The following is an 11078-nucleotide window of genomic DNA, read 5'->3' on the forward strand; positions in this document are numbered from 1 at the left end:
TGCCAACAAAATCCCGAGCTGAAGCATATACCTAGACCTATGATTTACTGAAGAAATCCAAGGAATCTGCGCTCCTATCTTGTTAGATCAAGGTTTCGAACCTCTAATTTGTAACTTTCTATTTTTAGTAAGTACTATTTTTAGCGTGGACCCACCTTTGTAAAGCAACCCTTGGGAGCATCGGCTTAACAGCATATGAGACCTCCCATGCTTGGTTCTGCTAAATCGGAAAAACCCTCCACCTATTTTATGCATCTCTCTAGTCTAAGTTACCTTATGTAACTTATTTTTGCATGTAGAGTCAACATGTCCACTCTAGCCTGATGGTTAAGGCTTGTGACTCTAATGAAAGGGGTCATGAGTTCACAACCCATAGCTTGCATGACATGCTATTGAGCTTCTTTTACTTGTTTAGAGAGCTCTACTTATCCGATTCGAGCGCCGTTTGTTGCATTGGGTTCTTCATGTCCTAAGCTTGCTTTTTCACAACAAAAGGCTGAATTATCCCACATGCAAAGAGGCAAAAGCTAGCCCTCCCCTCTCTACATAAGGGAGAGCTCTCATTCTTGTAATCTCAAACTTGGGTGTTCCACTGAAGAGCTCACTCTAGAGCGAAACTAGTTTGGAACTACACCCTCAAGTTAATACAAGAAATCAACCTTTTTTAAGTCTTTTTTGTCTCTTAAATTAAATTTTGTCTTATGTTTTGTGTATGTGAGGCACTTAGTCCTTTTTTGGGCTAGTAAAGTGTCTTTCTTGTGTGTGTGAGTAAGGCCATTGTTTTGGTGCTTAGCAAGAGGCACTTGGTCATTAATTTGGCTGGTTTACTGTCTTTCTGTTGAGTATGCTCCTTCGATCTGGCATAATGTCATATTGCGTGGCATGCTAAGTGTCATTTCAATTGATGCACCTTCCCTTCCCCTTACCTTTATTTTTGATAGCAACTACTCGTTCTTTTGCGGCAAGTTGTTGTCCCCACGTCTCAGCCTTTGGTTTGGTGGGCAACTAGTCGTTCTTTTGCGGCAAGTTGTTGTCCTCACATCTTAGCCTTTAGTTTGCGTGGGCAACTGGTCGTATTTTTCGGCTAGCTGTTGTCCTCGCGAGGTGGGATTTTAGACTTTTTGGTCATAGTGCATGGCCATCTTAAGTTCATACTATTCACACCTCAACACCATATCTTACATACACTCCACTTGACATCACTTCACTATCACGTAACCGGCTCCCCCGAAAAATTTATTTTTTGCTACTACAGCTACTTTTAGCTGCCGCCACAGCTACCGGTTATTTATCTTTATCACTCCACAACCGCACACCTGAAAAAACCCCTAAACCCTAAACCTTTGCTATCATGGTGCTTTTGAACACTATCGCAGAGGCAGCAAACGAAGATCAAGACAACCCTTCTACCAACCAGGGAGCGTTTCAATTTGCTAGTGGAGAAAGAGAATGTGTTAAGCGAAGAATGGATGATTCCATAGATACTGCTAATGCACAAAACCAATATAGGTTTACACTTCGTGCTTCATCATCATCCTATGATCACCTTTTTGCTCTACCTACTCTTCCCATCGCTCATCACCTTAAAGATTTCTTGAAGAAGTCTATCGAGGAGTACAAGAAGATGTTTTTAGCTTTTGAGGAGAAAAGTCAAGCTTACCTCAAAAAGCTTAGAGAGCAAAGAGAAGAAGGCACCGTACCTAACAGTCTTCGACTCAAACCACCCCGCCTTACTGTGCAAGATGAACAAGGACAAGCCTTTCTCAATCAAACTCTACAAGATCTTTGTAAAAATTACAGGAGCAGCTGCTTGTTGGAAGTCCTCATTGAAGCCCAAGCCTTACTGTGCAAGATGAATAAGGACAAGCCTTTCTCAATCAAACTCTACAAGATCTTTGTAAAAATTACAGGAGCAGCTGCTTGTTGGAAGTCCTCATTGAAGCCCAAGCAAAGCTGGTAGAGAATCAAGAAAAGAAGCTGGATGCTTATGCCTCCACTTTTGAAGCTAGTCTCCAGGAAATCTTGAACCTCATGGCTGCTTTAGAACTCATGGACAGCCCACATGCTTTATGGGAAAACACCATGAAAACTTGGAAGAACAAGCTGCTCAAAGATTTCAAAACTGCCATAAATAATTTCAGGGTCTCTCATCTCCTTAACTCTAAGATCAAGCAAGCTGCTTTCACTAAGAGGAAAGCTGCACACAGGATCAAGCCATGGGAGAAGGTACATCACACAACAGAGCTACTCTACTATAGAAGATACATTGATAACGTTTTAGGTTTTTAGCATGGGTCTCACACCACTTTGCCGCAACATCTTAGCAACTATGCAATAGATCTTCAGGAGCATATCAAGATAACACATGTCATCTCCAATTCATCTGTGGATTTTTTGGACATTCACCTCTTCAAAGGTACTAATTTTCAAACCACAGGAAAGCTTTCTACTAGTTGATTTCAGAAAGAGCTGAACAGGTAGTATCAATACCTCCCTTTCTCTTCCTGGCACCCTAGTCATCAAAAGGAAGCCTTCATCATTGGAGAACTTAAGCGTTATGTCATCAGGGAAAGTACGCTTCAAAGCTACATCAAGCTAAAGCTTTTGTTTTTCCAACGACTTCGAGGTAGAGGATATCCGGATTCTCTCCTTCGGAAAACTTTCAGCAAGAACAAGTACAATATGCGAACAACTCTACTTCTAAAGACTTTCAATCGAGAAACCTCTTCGAGTAAGCAGATCCCCCTAGTTCTTAAGCTTGACTACTCCAAGTACACTAAAGCTTTAAACTTGGGGGCCTCCCTAAACCCTAAACTTTTTCGGCTTTGCCAACAAAATCCCGAGCTGAAGCATATACCTAGACCTATGATTTGCTGGAGAAATCCAAGGAATCTGCGCTCCTATCTTGTTAGATCAAGGTTTCGAACCTCTAATTTGTAACTTTCTATTTTTAGTAAGTACTAGCGTGGACCCACCTTTGTAAAGCAACCCTTGGGAGCATCGGCTTAACAGCATATGAGACCTCCCATGCTTGGTTCTGCTATCGAGAAAATCCTCCACCTATTTTATGCATCTCTCTAGTCTTCTAGTTACCTTATGTAACTTATTTTTGCATGTAGAGTCAACATGTCCACTCTAGCCTAATGGTTAAGGGGCTTGTGACTCTGATGAAAGGGGTCATGAGTTCAAAACCCCGAGCTTGCATGAGATACTATTGAGCTTCTTTTACTTGTTTAGGGAGCTTTACTTATCCGATTCGAGCGTTGTTTGTTGCGTTGGGTTCTTCATGTCCTAAGCTTGCTTTTTCACAACAAAAGGCTGAATTATCCCACATGCAAAGAGGCAAAAGCTAGACCTCCCCTCTCTACATAAGGGAGAGCTCTCATTCTTGTAATCTCAAACTTGGGTGTTCCATTGAAGAGCTCACTCTAGAGCGAAACTAGTTTGGAACTACACCCTCAAGTTAATACAAGAAATCGACTTTTTTAGTCTTTTTTGTCTCTTAAATCAAATTTTGTCTTATGTTTTGTGTATGTGAGGCACTTAGTCCTTTTTTGGGCTAGTAAAGTGTCTTTCTTGTGTGTGTGAGTAAGGCCATTGTTTTGGTGCTTAGCAAGAGGCACTTGGTTATTAATTTTGCTGGTTTAGTGTCTTTCTGCTGAGTATGCTCCTTCGATCTGGCATAATGTCATATTGTGTGGCATGCTAAGTGTCATTTCGATTGATGCACCTTCCCTTCTTCTAACTTTTTTTTTTGAGGACAACCACTCGTTCTTTTGCGACAAGTTGTTGTCCCCATGTCTCAGCCTTTGGTTTGGTGGGTAACTAGTCGTTCTTTTGCGGCAAATTGTTGTTCCCACATCTTAGCCTTTAGTTTGCGTGGACAACTGGTCGTATTTTTCGGCTAGCTGTTGTCCTCGTGAGGTGGGATTTTGGACTTTTTGGTCATAGTGCATGGCCATCTTAAGTTCATACTATTCACACCTCAACACCATATCTTACATACACTCCACTTGACATCACTTCACTATCACGTAACCGGCCCGCGAAAAATTTATTTATCTTTATCACTCCACAACCGCACACCTGAAAAAACCCCTAAACCCTAAACCCTAAACCCTATAGACCGGGGGGAGAAGGGCAACACAACTAGGCATTTCAAGCTCATTCAAACAGGTTTTTTTGGATTTTTTGAAGTAGAAAACAATCACAAGGCTATCCCACCACATCCGGACAAGTTCAAAAGCTATCAAGCACACACTCTGTAGCTAAGGCACATCAAAAAGCTCTCTAATATCACAAACAGATAAGCAAGACACAGTTCCAAGGCAAAAAAGACTTCGAAGCCAATTTTTGAACTTTAAAGGGCTAGACATCCAACTTGGAGCAAAGTTTTGCAAAAACAGCAACCTTGGGGCACATTTTGTAACATCATAGGACCCTGCAAGTTCACACTTGTTCTTTGGATTGACCATCGACAGCTGTAGCTGTCGATGGTGGGAGATAGTAGAAGGAAAAATCTTTTTGCAAAGCCAGGGTGGGGGTATTGTTCTACATGCCATGCACTACGAGCACAACCAATATGAGCCTATTTGCTACTATCGATGGCGGCTATTGACGATGGAGCACAGGAGCATATATAGACACATACAGTCATTTAGGTCATTATAGCAAGGCAAGAGAGAACATGAGCTAGCAAAAACCTACACTCACACATACCCTTGGAGCCTCCATTGCGACATGTACAGTAAGAATCTAGGCCTCTATCGCATTACATACATTGCCGGGCACTTGCCCCGCGGATTAAAGTAGCACAGGTACCTTTGTCGCGAGCGAGCTTGTCGAGGTCGTGCTTGATGCACCTCTTTTTTGGGTATCGAGGGCGGATTGGCACTCCCCCACATATCCGATATCAACCCATAGCGACGAAGCCCTACCAGATTTTTCCTAGAATCTGCACACTTAGAAAAAAATTGGCTAGGTCTCACACACACACACACACCATGGTGAAGAAGAGAAAGCCTAGTGAACCAAAAGAGGCTAGGGCATGACGTACAGAGTTTTCGGAGCCTATACAAGAGCAGCCAAAAGAGCAGCCAAAAGTGCAAGTACCATTGGCACCACCCGCCAATGCGTACAAGTTCTAGTTGGATCATTTCACGGCAGATTGTTTTGTTGATTCACAGCTACTCAGGAAAAGATGGGGAAAATTTTCAACTGACTGTTTACATCTTGTACAAAATCCATCACTCTGACCCACTTCCCTGCTTTTGGAACCAGTCCATACAGCTTTGTGGAGCAAAAGCCACAGCAAAACTGAGTGTTTGGGCTGAATGTTACTCTGCCAGATGCTCTGGAACTTAAAAGCCCACTGTTGTCTGTCCAGTGCTAAGTGCCATCTCCTGTTTAATGTGACATGTAAAGGAGGGACCAACTCTCTTGAGCATGAGGGAGGGTTATTAATGGAAGCGCCTCCTTTCCATATTACATCTCTGAGGGGTGGAGAGCTATCAGTCTCAAATATCCAATACAGATCTTTAGGGAACATAGATATTCTGTTAGCTATTAGCTGAATTTCCCAAGGTTGGAAGGGAATAGAAATAAGTAACTGTTCAGAAGAATACCACCTGTTGTTGTTCACATCCCATAGATCAGACCAGGTCCTAATACCTTTCTCATGAACTCTTCTGGCTGTTCTAACCTGGGGTGGGGGAAGCAGAGGAATAGGTGGCTTGGACCACCAGATGGATTCTTCTTTTCTGATGGTTTGATCCTTTCTATTATCATTTCTGAACTGAAGCAAATGTCTCCATCTGTTCCAAGCCTACCAGAGGGACTTGAGAAGGAGGGACCCCACAGGAGTGACTTCAGTTGGGCCAAAAAAGATGGTAACCCAAGGGAGATTGACCCACTGTTTGTGTTCTTTGAGATAAAACTGATTCAGCTTCCTAAACAGAAGGAAAGCCCAGTCAGCAGAGGGCTGGTCCAATGCTCTGATTATAACTTTGATAGCAAGTTTGTCTGCCCACCCTCTTAAATCTCTGACTCCTAGGCCACCTTTATTCTTAGGGAGGATGCAGATTTCCCATTTCACCTTAGCAGCACCCTTCTTGTTAGGATCTCCAGACCACAAAAAATTCCTACATATCTTAACCACTTCTTTCAAATGGCAATCTGGGGGTCTCCAACAGCTGAGAAAGAATAGAAGGTAGGCAGAGATGAAGTGGTTGAGCACAAACACTCTGCCTGCAATATTGGCCTGATATCCCAGCCATCTGTTCAGCTTTCCTTTAAATTTCTCCAGCACCCATTCCCATCTCTGCTTCATAGAAATGCCAAAGCCCATAGGGATGCCTAGTAGCCTAAAGGGCTGTCCTTCTGGAATAATAGTGCATCCCTGACTTGCCATCCATTCAGGAATGGGGGAGATGAAGGACCTGACTCCAGTTTTATGGTGGTTGATCTTGGAGCCTGAGGTAGAGCAAAAGATACCCAATGCCTTCCAAAAGTTCTTCAGGGAGCTTTCTTCGTTTTTCAGCAGAGCATTTGTGTCATCAGCAAACTGAGATAGGCAAAGCTGTTTGGAGGAGTTGGGGAGGTTGATTCCCTTTATCAATTGTCTTTCCATACACCCTTTGATTAAGCAGTTAAAGCCATCTCCAGCTATGGCAAATAACAGTGGGGCTAGGGGGCATCCTTGCCTGACTGACCTATTCAAACTGAAGGCTTCAGAAAGCATGCCATTGATGGCAACTTTAGCATGTGCATTTCCCAGCAAGGTCTGGACAAAACCCACCAAGTTCTCCCCAAATCCCATGTGGGAAAGGCTTTCCAAAATGAAGGACCATTCCAGTCTATCATAAGCTTTGTCATAATCCACTTTGACGAACACAAGGTCTTGTTCAGTCTCCTGAGCATGTTCAATCCCTTCCCAAAGTACAATTACTGCTTCAAGAATCCTCCTCCCTTTAATGAACCCTTTCTGCTCTTCACTAATCCACTTGGAGAGGTGGCTGGAAATTCTGTTGGCAACAGCTTTGGCAAAGATATTGTAGCAAGTGTTCAGCATAGTAAGTGGCCTCCAGTTTCCCAGCTCATCCTTTGGACCTCTTTTATGAATCAGCTTAATAACTCCTGTGTTTATAAGGTTAGGAAGTGCCTTGTACTTCACAGATTCTTCCCACACTTTCAGCAGGCAGGGAGTTAACTGCTCTTTATACACCTGGAAAAATTCAGCAGGTAATCCATCCAACCCGGGGGTTTTATTGGGCTTCAACTGTTCAATAGCTGCATACAGGTCAACCTGACTAATCGGAGAATCAATCAGGGGAACAGCCTCAGCTGGGATGACTTTGTTCCTAACCTCCCAGATTAGCTCCCTATTGGCTCTTACTTCTGCTGTAACTTCTTCTTTTGGGCTCAAGAGTGCTTCAAAGTGTTTTTTAACAAACTCCAAATTGTGGGTGTCTGATTCAGCTGGACCATTTTCAGTCAACAATCTTGGCATGAGTTCCTTGACATTCTTCTTCCTCAGGAGTTTGAACATCTCCTTTGAGGGCCTGTCTACTTTCCCAGCCCACCACTCTTTAAAAAAGAGAGTTGAGTGCTGGAGGGCCAACTCTTCTTCCACCCTTAGCTGACTTCTATCTGATTTTGAATATCCAACGAAGTAGAATGGCCAGACTCCAGCCTGCACAATTCTGAGTAGATTTGCTCTTTCTTTTCCTTTCTCATTCTAGTCACAGACTTTCTAGTAAGGATGAGAAACTGCTGTGTTTTCCTAACAGCTGAATTCCAACACTTTGCAGGGGAACCTTTCTGGCCAAAAGAATTTGACCATATGTCTGCAACCTCTCTCCTAGCTTCAGGTCTAGTGAACAGATCTGGGTCAGTGTGAAACCAATTGTTTCTGATCTTACTAGCTTTATCATCCAGGACAGTTAGTAAGGGGTAATGGTCAGAAATGCAGGAGGTATACTTTGGTTTAGATTTCACCCTGTTGAATTGATTGGCTACTTGAAGAGAGATATAGCACCTATCGAGTCTTGCCTTTCTTGCAAGAGCATCTCTGCTGTAATTTTGCCAGATAAACTCTCCTTCAATTCCAGCATCCCATAGGTCATGGTAATCTTTGCAAGCTTCCCAGCTAGTCTTCTCCTGACCCTGTAAGACCTGTCCCTGCCTGAGAAATCTGTCATCCAGAGATTCAACCATGTTGAAATCTCCCAGCAAGATAAGGGGTCCTAGAGTTGCAGTCAGTTCTTCCCAAATTTTTGCCCTATTAACAGAGCAACCTCCTGCATACACTGAGACAAGAGTGCAATTGAAAGGGGGAGGCAGGGGGATGGCACACCAAAACTAGGAAGTGATGGCTAGGTGTAGACATGAGGCTAGCTCCCTTTTTAGGCCTATGGCAGTGCCACCAGAGCCCCTCTCATGTGCTGAATGGATCCAGATAAAATCTGGATGAATTTCCTTTAGCCTCCTTTGGAGGTCATCACCAACCACCTTTATTTCCTGCAAAGCACAGACATCTACAGGATACTCCTTGATCCACCTGTTTAATTTTTTGGTTTTAAAGGGGTCAGTAATCCCCTTAACATTCCAAGACAACACTCTCATCGGTTAACCTTTTTCTTTCCTTTACCCTGGTGATCTTTGGAAGGGGTTCTGGCCACTGCCGAATGGGAGCGTTTATTGTCCTTTTGGATTTCCATTGGAGCTATAGACCGGTTGGGATTCACTTCTTGCAAGGGGGATTGAGAGGCTTGGTTAAGATCAATGGAGTTATCCCTTATAACCAGCTGTAAAGAGTTGCCCTTCTCATTACTCCCTTCCAGCTTATCAGGAGTGGCTGCAATTTCTTCCCTGTCCGACTCAGATCTTGGGACATCTGAGTCCTCTGAATCCACCCACTCTAGTAGGTCTGCCAAAAGAGCAAAGCGGTTAGGGTTCTTACCTCTTGCTTTGTTATTCTTAGATGTCTCACCCTTCTTGTCTGTGGTGCCCGCAGATTGTCCAGTGGAAGGAGGAGTAGGCTGGCGATTCTCAAAAGACTTGGTCTGGGAATCGATAGGGGCTTGAGCTTGCTGTTCTTTCGGCTGAGCTGGGGGGAATTTTACAGGACACTCTCTGACAAAATGGCCAGCCATCCCACAATGGAAGCAGGCGTTGGGAAGGTATTTGTAAACTAAAGGTTGTTCACAGGTCTCACCATCATCTGTAGCAATGATAATCGAATCTGGCAGAGGTTTAGAAAGGTTCAGCTCTATCAGCATTTGAGGATGCCAAGAAGGATTGAAGTCTCTCTGGGGCTTGCCACCAAGGACTTTACCCAGCTGCTCTCCAATAGGCATGAGGTGATGATGAAAATGAAGGGGCACGTTAGGGAGTTCAACCCATACTGGGTAATTTTCACTGGCAGACTTCTCAGGACTGAAGTCCTTACTCCACTTGAACAAGCATAGGGGGGAGGTACGAATGACCCAGTGTCCCATGCTTAGAACCTCAAAAGCCATTTCAGGGGTCTTAAACATGAAAAGGTAGTGGTTTTTAGGAAGAGCCTGAATGGCTTCTACAATACAGCCCCTACTACCCCACTATTGTTTGACCCAGGATTTCAACATCTCCACTGGGGGGGCCGAGGGCCCGCAATCAGACCTAAAAGAGCTCGGGTCCCTAAGTCCTTTTCAATTTTCCTCACCTGGCTAGCAGGAAGAATTACCAGTGGTTTACCTGGATAAGGATGTCCCTGCGCTGCTCCATCAGCTTTTTGGCGGTTGCTGCAGAAAACCTCCGGGGTAGAGTCTGGCGATTTCCCTGCGAAGCCTTCTTGAGTGGGGCTCGAATGCGCGCCTGGTGTCTGAATGAAAGGGTTCGCTGGAAAGGCGTTATCTGCAGCCTTGCTTTCCAGCGCTTCCTGTACTTGAGAGGCCACCTCTCTTGGCAAAGACTGTAAAAAGTGCTGGGAGAAAAGGGCAGCCAGTCCGGCACTGAAAGGGGGAGAAAGGTTCTGGTTCATAAGAGCTCGATGGGGGAGAGGGTTTGTGGGATGCCACGCATTGACTTGATTAGGGGGGGAGAGGAGAGAACGATGAGGAGGGGAGAGGGACGAGGAAGACATGACCTAACAGCACTACGGCGCTTCAGAACAAAAAATTTCTTTGGGAAGCTCCCCCCTCGCGGGGGGAGGGCCTTGCCACGCGGTGAGAGTCAGCAAGCAGAGCCAGGAGGGGGAGACGAGGAGGGGAAAGGGCAGGCGGAGCATGCAAACAAGCAGACAAGCATGGGCGACACCTGGGTATGCAGAGAAACAGTCCGCTCCCAAAGCGAAATCAGTGTGGCAAGAGGATTGTTCATCAACACAAAAGGAAGGAAAGTAATGGTCATAGTACCAACCACTCAGTTTTTTGCTAAGATGGAAAAATATGCCAACCCGCAGCCCGGAGATCACTCTACAAATGCTCTATGAGCGCATGAACAAGATGGAAAGGAATATGCTTACAGTGGCTAGAGGGGGCAGAATAAATAGGGGACAGAGAGTACACCCTAGAAGAGGTGTACAAGGGTGAGGATTTCAAGGTCAAATGGGGACACAACATCAAGCTACAACATCACAAGAACATCAACAATCATCTCAACCACCACCACCATAACCGCAACAACTGACTTCGCAACAGCCAAGACCTCGGGAAGATTTCTAGGGACAAAAATGGACTGTATTTTCAATAACCCAACCAAAGAAGCCAGAAGAGGAGCAACCACAGCCAAGGCCACCACGTGACCCACAAACAAGGAGGGGACAGTCCTCCAAAAAACCTTTGAATCCGACAAAGCTAAGATGCCACCTAAAAAGCGCTAAACGAAGCATGTCCAAGGACGGTGGACATGGAGCAAACAGGGGAGATTGTTTCGGCAAAAACAGTCAGATCACAAAGCTAGTCAAAAGAGAGGAAAAGATGAAGCAGCCAAGTGCCCAAAGCGGCAATGCAACGGTGGAAATAGTACCTGTTTTGGAGATTCTTCCATTTTTGGAATTTCTAGCCGAAGTGCATTGTAATTAGATAGGATACGACAAT

The 11078-nt window shown here is 44.5% G+C and overlaps 1 pseudogene; it reads right to left on the reverse strand.

Moving 5' to 3' along the window:
- Positions 1–7632: 7632 nt before the first annotated feature.
- Positions 7633–9536, reverse strand: LOC147625500 (uncharacterized; annotated as a pseudogene).
- Positions 9537–11078: the final 1542 nt, after the last annotated feature.

The sequence above is a fragment of the Cibotium barometz genome, chromosome 24 (genome assembly GCF_041138505.1).
Source record: "Cibotium barometz isolate CiBa-2024 chromosome 24, ASM4113850v1, whole genome shotgun sequence".
Classification (NCBI taxonomy): Eukaryota; Viridiplantae; Streptophyta; class Polypodiopsida; order Cyatheales; family Cibotiaceae; genus Cibotium; species Cibotium barometz.